This window comes from Barbatula barbatula (assembly GCF_947034865.1).
Source record: "Barbatula barbatula genome assembly, chromosome: 11".
Lineage (NCBI taxonomy): Eukaryota > Metazoa > Chordata > Actinopteri > Cypriniformes > Nemacheilidae > Barbatula > Barbatula barbatula.
Genome location: NC_136774.1, coordinates 18,759,790 through 18,769,898, shown reverse-complemented (window position 1 = coordinate 18,769,898; position 10,109 = coordinate 18,759,790).

Here is a 10,109-nt window from a genome sequence, read left to right as displayed (position 1 = left end):
TCAAAATCTGGAGATATGACTTGTAATAAGGATACTTGCTTTATTTCCAGGGAAACCAGCATTGCCAAGTTTCCCTTTTGGTCCTTGAGGTCCCTTAAGAAAAAGTACATATGTCTTAATGAGTGATTTTTAGTATCTAATTTGTTTGTTTGTGTCTGCAAAATATAAAACAACATTTGCAGGATAAATAACGCACTGGCTTCCCTGTAACACCATTAGGCCCTCTTTTTCCAGGAAAACCACGTTTTCCCTGCAACGAAAAGGCACACAAACTTATGTTACACTATGTTATGTGTTATGTTTCAATATGTCTTATATTTAAAATATCTAAATCATCTTATCATTTAATTTACTGAACATTAATTTATGAAAAAATTAATTCGATCTTTTGTAAAATATATTACCCACTGACCTTTTGCCCTGGTTGACCTTTGTCTCCTTTTTCACCTGGAGGTCCAGAAGTTCCTGGTCTTCCCTTTCCTCCATAAGGACCCACAGATCCTGGATGACCTACTTGTCCCTACAAAAATGGAAATGACAATTCACAAAACTGTACTGATATCTACATGCAGGTATATATTTTTCTTCAATAGTATTATAACATTTTATTTGAATATAATATGAAAATAATATTTATTTTAAAAAGCAGTGTCGGCAAAGTGTTTATATATAATAAACTTCTCTTCTATAACTGTAGGACTGTATTTTGGTTTCATTGCCAGTTTTGGTCCTGGGTTAAAAAGGTTACAGTTTCAATAATTTGGACGTGGAGATAGTCTTGGTGTGAAGCATGTTGTCACCATTTTGCCTTGTTCTCCAGGCTCTCCTTTCTTTCCAATTACACCTGCTGCTCCCTGTAAACAACAGAGATTACGGGCTGGATATTTTATACTTCACAATGAATTATTCCAAACAGATAACAACGTACAGTTGGTCCAGTTTTCCCAGGAAACCCTGAGATCCCTTGATCTCCAGACTCCCCCTACAATGACAAAAACAACAACAGTTCCACTTACTTTAATTTGCTTTTTTTTCACTAAAGCAAGTCCCATTATCACTAGACGTCTCGAGACTATCAATTTAATATAACATCTATTTTATAGCTAGGATATTTGAACTGAGAGAGTTCAATAAGCAGGTTTATTGAAAGACATTAGTGAGAAAATCTATATATAAATATGAAAGCCTACTTTTGACCCACGCTGTCCACTTCCTGCAAAAACTCCTTCACTTCCTGGCAAACCCTAAATACGGCATAAAATACATGTATGTCAGATATATTATCAAAAATATAACATTTATAATTATATGTAATATAATTTTAAGATTTACTGATAATCCAACTGCACCAGTTGGACCTTGAGGGCCATTAGTTCCTGCTTCACCCTACAAATAATAAAAAGAAAATCAATACATCGTTCCAAATGTTATCCATCAATGGTGCCAAGTGGGTTATATAATATTTGAAACAATGCAGTGCTACCCACATCAAGTCCATGTAGACCTTTGTCACCTTTTCCTCCAGATTCTCCAATGTTCCCCCCAGGACCGTATCTTCCTGCCAAACCAGAGCGACCTCTGACACCTGGCTGACCCTAGAGCATATACAAAAATACACAAAAACAACCAGACAACACTCAGAATATGCCAATATATCAGACTGTTTGATCGCTCCAAAATATCTGCATAACCTCCATATAACTCACTTTCTCACCAGGTGATCCAGGGTCTCCCTTCTGCCCTGGAGAACCTCTCAAACCCTAACAAAACAATACAACAAGCATTACAAATGATCATTCATGCTTTTACAATGTGGACAAATGATCAACGTATTTGTGCCGTCATCTTACTTGTCTTCCTATTGGTCCCTTCATACCGGGTTCGCCTTCATTTCCTTTCTCTCCTTGAAAACCATTTGGGCCCCGAACCCCAGGAGATCCAGCTTTACCTCTCTCACCCTACAACCGACAGTACTGTCCTGTGTATCATTTACATACAACACCATAACGCTCTTCTAATGCACAGTAAAATCGCAAGTGTTCATAAAGGTTAAATTAAACACTCAAAGTGTAAATATAATCCACACTATCGAAGTGTGGATTATATATATACCATGAGAGTTAATTTGACTTTTTTAACGCTGGCGATTTTGATGAGTTTATATATAGCCTACTGTATGCAGTATTAATACTTACAGGTAATGCTTTAATTCCTGCTGGTCCGGTCGGTCCAAATACCCCAACTGAGCCCTGAAACAAAACATTATTCAACTTTGATGTAAAATAAAATTTGAATACAAGTCAATATTAGGCCAAATATTAGTGATAAATTACAGGAAATATATTTTTATACAGTGCAAGAATACTAGTAGAACATTTGTGAAAATAAAGTGAAAATACCACGTTTTACAAGGCAAAACATGAGAGTGAGTAAATATTGAATAACTGCACATATTATTTTGTTAACTATCCTTTTAAAACTACAAAATGTACAATAAAAAATGATATGTCAATCTACCTCCTCACCATCGACACCAGCAACTCCCTCTTGACCAAGGGCTCCTCTCAATCCCTTCAGACAATACAGTAACAAAGAACACATTTCGTACCCCACCACAATGAGAAAAAAAATGATTTCAGAAAGCCATTGAACAATATAGTTAAGAAAGTAGCCTACCTGGTTTCCTTTGTCTCCTGGAGGCCCAGGAGGACCAAATGGTCCATCTTTACCCTCCATAAAAAGTTAAACACAACGTCATTCATGTCCTTCCACTGTTTCTAATAATAAAAAATGATGAAAACACTCACTGGGTAACCTGCAATTCCATGTGGGCCAGGGAAACCTTGGGGTCCTTGGTCTCCTATTGGGCCTCGCCGACCCGCCTCACCCCACTGGCCTATGTTTCCTTGTATGCCCTTTAAAAGATTACATTAAAATATTATCATTATTATTTAATGGTAAGCATATTGCAAAATACTTTTATTGCATTACTAAGCAAAGAAAATATAAACTTAAACATAAATGCATGTGCGTCAAATCCTTACAGGGGGTCCAATGTAACCCTTCTGCCCTGGTATTCCTCGAGAACCCTAGATAGGAGATAAATAAATTCAACCCAAGAATTAATGGTATTAAAATTAGAAAAAAAGATAAAGTACGCACTGGTGGACCAGGCTCTCCCTTTGGTCCCTCTGGGCCTTTTGTCCCCTAAACACCAATAAATAGAATGAAAAAATGTATTTAAAAGTACGTAAACCAAAATGGGTCCCATTGACTTTCATTGTATGGACACAAAACCAAAAAATATGATCTTTTGCGTTCCACAGATGAAGTTATATATAGGTTTTAAGTGACACGAGGGTGAATAAATGATGACAATTTTTTATTTTTTGATAAGCTGTCATATTAAATGTGGCTAATAATCACCATTACTGTATGTGTCGTGTCAAGAAAGCCTCACCTTTTCTCCAGAACTGGCAGGAAGCCCCTTTGAAGCCTCTATGCCTTTAACACCCTGAGACACAATATGTTGTCACAAACCTGTATCTCTGGAGAACTAGCTGTAATTTTTAGCTTCTGATCAAACATTTGTTTGGAACTTCTTGATATCATTATTACTTACCCTGATCCCAGGGTTTCCTCGTTTGCCAGCCAGACCTCGGCTCCCGGCTTCCCCCTTTAAAAAAATATTTTATATAATTGTGCTGCCATGTCATGTAAAAACTGGCAAGCCATGACATTTCTAAAAACGAATAAACCACAAAATGGCAAATTACATAACCAGGAGACCGAAACATTCGGAAACCCTGTCAATCATGCAAGGAAACTCACTCTTTTTCCAACAAGACCTTGGATTCCTGGTGCACCCGGCTTTCCTTGTAATCCCTGTTTAGACAGAACACGGAATTAGACTTTAGCAAATGTACTATCAAAATAGAAGTTGGCAGGTCTTACTCTGGGTCCTCGAACTCCTTTATCTTTATCTGATCCTGGTAGTCCAACAGCTCCCTGTACCACAAATAACTGAATAAGACGAATAAGACAAATAGATGTTTTACAATACAAACATGTGTATGTGTGGCTCTTACATGTGCACCATCAATCCCGTCCAGCCCTCTATTCCCAGAAACACCCTGCGGTCCCTAAAACAACAACAAATGTAGAAGCATCTATAATGATTTAGCTCAGATGCTCATTGTGTTCGCAATGTAAAGATGGGTTTAATCCCAGGAACCCATATAATGATAAAATAAACGTTAGTTAACTTGTACATTTACCTTTTGACCTTTAAATCCAGTTCCTCCTGGCATCCCTGGTCTACCCTGTTCCATAAAGTGTCAGCAGTCAGATACATTGGGTTCATTTTTATGTAATATTACTATCAAATTGTATACTGGTGTAGATTGCCTGAGCCTCACAACAAGCATTTCAATGTACATTTTGTCACCGACATCTAAACACATGACAAATAAACTTGTACTAGAAATTAGTTCATTCATTCTCTGAATATGTTAAGGGAATTTTCTGTCTTAACTGAATAATTATAACCGGATGAATGAGGGTAACATGAGCAAACACTGTTGTCACAGAATGTCATTCTTGGAGCTGTTAGTAGGCAAATTATAAATGTGCTTTAATAAAGTAATAATCTAATCTTGAATAGGGAACCTTAATACCCGGCTCTCCTTCGGGTCCTTCTTCTCCAGATTTTCCCATCTCACCCTATAAAACAAGAATAAAGAGAGACAGGGCTGCTTAAAAACTTTATGGGGCCCCTGGGCTTTACCTCTATAGGGGCCCTTCATGCTCCAGGATAACATTCACACAATCTTAACCTAGGGGCGGACTGAGAAGCAAATTCGGCCCTGGATTAGTCGCTCAACATCGGACCTGCACCAATTCTGTCGACGGGGGGATGATACAAAAATGATCTGCTTGTCAGATAAAAATGTTTATAGTTTTTAACATGCTTACTCATATTAAAGTTTTGGAAACATGACTTTAACTAAGCAAAAGAAAAAAGAAAATAAATCCTGCACACCACCAGTGCTTCTAAAGAGATACATTTAATAAGCATAAAACGTTTCGTTGCAGACTGCTTGTACCTCTTTATTGATGTGCATTAAACATTCTGCAATAATAACAGAGTGTTAATCATTATATTTCTTATAATGATTAAAAAGAGGGTAACTTATTGAGATAATAAAGCCCTATGCATACCCCTTACCCTACATTTTATGATTAAACACTTGTTAGCCAATTTTCAAATACATACTTAATTTTATTGAAAACATATGCCTTCATGATCTGATATGTGATGAAAAAGGGCAAAATAGCAAGTTTGGCAAAAGTCGGAATAGAACACCAGTCTCCGGCATCAAAGCTATTATCTACATTACTCCTTACGCCACTAGAGTTGCTCATTGCATTGTTGTCGTTCTTTTGCCCCCATTGACTTCCATTGAATAGACAAAAAATCAGTGACACATTTCCTCAAATATCTTCGTGTGTGTTTCATGAAAGAAAGAGTCATATACTGGTATTTAATGACATAAGTGTGAATAAAGGCTGAGAGAATTTCTATTTTTGATGATTTGTCAATTTAAGAAAGGTTTACTTACCAAATGTCCTGGAAAACCAGGAAACCCACCTTGACCAATCCGACCCTTTTGAATTAATAATAAGTGCTTTTATTTGGTTTTATTGGGTATTTGGTATCTAATGTACAACATGTTGAGTAACATTCAATCACCTTATCACCTCGTGGTCCAGGAACACCTTGGATACCAGAAGGACCTCTCTCTCCCTAAAGATACAATTCATAAAAAAGGAACCATGTTACCTTCGATTATATAAACTGTATATTTTTGTATCTATACAAGGACCGGGACTAAATTAAATGTAGAATAACTAAAGTCTGTTCTATCGAACCTTAGGTCCATCTTGTCCCTGTCTCCCAGGTTCTCCAATAGGTCCATCATAGCCCTGAAAAAAACACAGTTACAAAGTGGTTGAATTCAGTTAGACCGTTTTCAGCCAGTTAAATAGAAACACTTACTGTGGGTCCTGCTAAACCAGCAGGCCCGATGGGCCCTATCTCTCCCGGCACACCAGACTGCCCTCCTCTTCCTCTGAAACCTTGTTTACCCAGAAACCCTGGAGGACCCTGACAACGACAAACCACAGGTACGAAAAGACAGATTACATCTTTCAACACTCGCACCTTCAGTTTCTAGTTCAGTTTCTGTGGGCCTCAATAACTTACTCGATCTCCTTTTTGGCCTAAATCACCTTTCATCCCACGAAATGCTTTCAGACCCTGCAGATTACAAACAGACCAGTCAAACCAAAATATCCAAAAACTCTTATAGAATTTTCTTGAGCAACACATTGTAAGAAATACAGTATATTCCTTTTCCAGTCTGAAACGGCAAGAATTTCTCTCTTCAATCAAATAGATAGAATTCATGATGTAAAGGAGCTGGTTTAAGTAATCTTACTGGATCACCTGAAGGACCAGGATTTCCCGCTTTGCCACTGGAACCCTTTAACAAGAATACAACATTATGTTTGAAAATATACAAATCCAGCTACATTGTGATGAAATCACACTAAACATAAACTTATCAAAAGAGTCTACTGTAAATTAACTGCTAACTTTAAATCCTGGTGGTCCTGGATCTCCAATTGCTCCCTCAATTCCCATATCTCCCTGTTTGTAAGAGATGTGTAAAATACTTAACATCAGGTGAATTCAGGACAGCCCATATGTAAGTAAAAAAGAAAAGAAAACGTATTTTAAATACACATACATGGTCTCCTTTCAGGCCCGGTGGTCCACCTCCCCCAGGTTTGCCCTGAAGAAGATTGTAAAGATTCAATGAAGTTAGCTTTCCTGTTGCTCAGTTGTAAGAGCATGGTGCTAACAACCTCCAAAGGTCATGGGTTCGATCCCGGGGATTGCACAAACTTAGAATCAAATGCATAGGATAATGCAATGGAAGTCGCTTTGGATAAAAGCATCTGCCAAATTCATAGATAGTTGTAAGTTAAAACAAACCACTTTATCCTACAGTATGTACAGTACATCCATCAAAACCATTTTTTAGACGAAGACTTGAGATCTGTACATCTAGTCTGAGGTTGATTCAACAGGACAAGAATCAAGGTACATAAACATGACTCCACCCAATTAAACCAATTAAAACTAAAGAAAAATTAGATAGTTTATGTGAATAACATGAATACAAATATGTTTTAGGACATCCATTGTTGCTTCTGTGAATAAGTTAAAATCATCTGTTTATAGGCAGAAATTTCAAGGAGTAGAACCTAGCTGGGTGGATAAAATCCACCATCCAACCCACCAAATCCTTCCCAAAATGAGGCTGTCTAGGTCAATAAAATGAAAGATATTTTGGGACATACAAAACATGATATGATGGACCAAATGTTGAAACGTAGAGCACCTGTGCTCCAGGGGGCCCTCGAACACCAAAAATCCCATCTGGACCTTCATCTCCCTGCAATATGTTAAAACATACAGTGTGTCTAAGAATTTCTACAGAGGTCTGCTTTGTCGGTTTCATTTTTGTTATAAAAACTTTAGGACATAGATTATTGAGAAAAAAAACATTACTGGTTTGCCCGGTTGTCCTTTTGGTCCTATCTCACCAAGTCGGCCCTTTAAAACAGAGTGTACTGTATGTCTCAAACAAGCCCAATGTTGTATTCACCGTGCTAAGATTTGAATACGAGATTCGTTCAAAGACTAAATCTAGCAAATAAAAAAGCCTTTAAAGAAAATATTATTAATATACAATTATATAGACATAGATCTTACGTGCAAAACTTATCTTCAAAGCTTCAGACATTATAAAACTCAATGCTTATCATTAATACCATTGAACTAGATCTCTACAAACCAAGAATGTTTTCTTACAGGTGGTCCGTTAACACCCGGAACTCCCTTGAACCCTCTTGGTCCCATACGTCCCTGGAAAGAGTCAAAGGTCAATTAATTGTACAAAAATTTTAAAACAGAGATGACACATTGAATACATTTACAACATACTGGTGGTCCTGGTGATCCAGTGAACCCAAGTCCACCCGGCTCTCCCTGACAAAGAGAAAACCATTCATTACAAAAATAGCCAACGTGATTGTTATTTTTTGTATGATAAGCTTAATATAGTAACTATAGTTTAACACATACTGGTGGACCAGTCGCTCCTATGACACCCCGTGAACCTCTTGGTCCAGGTGACCCCTGTGTAAGAAACAGATATTATTTGCTTAATCCACAGATAATGGGATTCAACCACAACAGGGTCAAATGGACATTATCACAAACAATAGCGTGCCAGTAGATTATTTCTGCGATTGTTATCAGAAATAATCTACTGGCACTCTATTGTTTATGGAATACAGACGGAAGTTAAGTTGGGGTCACAAAAGTGCGCATGCTTGTTTATGTTGTTAAGTTGAAACCGTCTATAAAGAAAAAGCACAAAGTAAACTACATACAGAACTATCACAGAACATGAGTATGGTCCTACTTACAATATACCCTGTTACTCCGGCGTGGCCATTCTTTCCCTCGTTTCCCTTAAAAAACAAAGCAAAATCAAAAAACCAGATCACATAAAAGTCTGGAGAGCAGGAACGCCATCATACCTTCTGTCCTTTTTGTCCTTTGTTTCCATGTGGTCCTGGTTCTCCAATGTCCCCCTTTGATCACCACAAGTCACATTTTATTTCATCTTTCTATGGCACTGTTCATACTTCATGTCAGTATGATGGATTCTTACTTTGGCCCCGTTACATGGTTCTCTGAATCAGTTATGGCAAGGTCAAGATGGAATTTGGGAATTTTTTAAAAATTGTATGCGTTGTTGCATTCTGCGGAAACTTTTCTGAATTATGTGGAAAAGATTCATTATAATGTGTGTATGACAGGACTTCCAATTCTGTGAAAAGGTTCTGTGTTGTTTTGTGACCACAAATTCCATACAGGCCTATTTAGGACATTATCCACAGAGTAATTCTAGCCATTCTTACCCACTCACCCATCTCCCCCTTAACGCCCTTCTCTCCTTCAAAACCTTTTGGACCCTACAAGAAAACAAACAAATAAACCTGCACATAAAGACTGTAGAATATATGCAACACAATGCAAAAAGCAATTCTCACATCCACCCCGGGTGGTCCTGGTGTGCTTAAATCCCCGTCATTCCCAGGTGTGCCCTCTTGTCCTGGTCTCCCAGGTGGGCCCGGCATTCCAACAGGTCCAACTCTTCCCTAATACAAGAGAAGTGCGGCATGTGGACTATCAATATAATATTAATCCATGCTGTATACTGTATCATTAACATTTTTAAGTGATATATTAATGTGTTGAGCTGTTCAATAATCCTTTGACTGCAAGCTTTTCCACTTTTGTCTTTTGTTGATTTCACACTTTATGCTTGTCGACCCACTGAGATCATATTTTTCATTGACAGTTTCGATGTGGTTTGATCTCACTTTATCTGCTTCCAGAAATTATGGTGTGACAGAGATACCTACGATTTTCCCTGGTTCTCCCTTTTCCCCCTGTTTCCCTGTAATTCCAGATGGTCCCTAAAACAGATGAAACATTAAGAATAATCCTAATATAATTTACAGCAAATATTATCTGTCACAGTATTCTGTGATCACACATTTGACAAGTGACATGCAATCAAATTAGATTGATAGTACTTACAGGTGGTCCAGGATCTCCAGGTGGACCCAGAGGTCCCTTTAACCCCTTTACTCGCTGTGAAAAGGTACAGTAAACATTAGATCAATATTTGTGTTCTTATGCTACGCAGGTAATTGGGGTTAAATGCAGGCTAACTCACCGGCCATGATGACACTAGTTTTTTGTAGAATTTATTTTTCTGCAAGCAGGACGAAAAGCAAGCGTAACATGAATTGTAAATGTATTTACTTTTACAACGAACAACAAAACTTATGTAAAATGTCTAAATCAAAAATGATAAATGCACCTTAAACACTTGCCATTCTTCCTCTGATGTTTTCCATACAAGGATAGCAGGCATGCCAGGAGGTCCAATAGGTCCCCT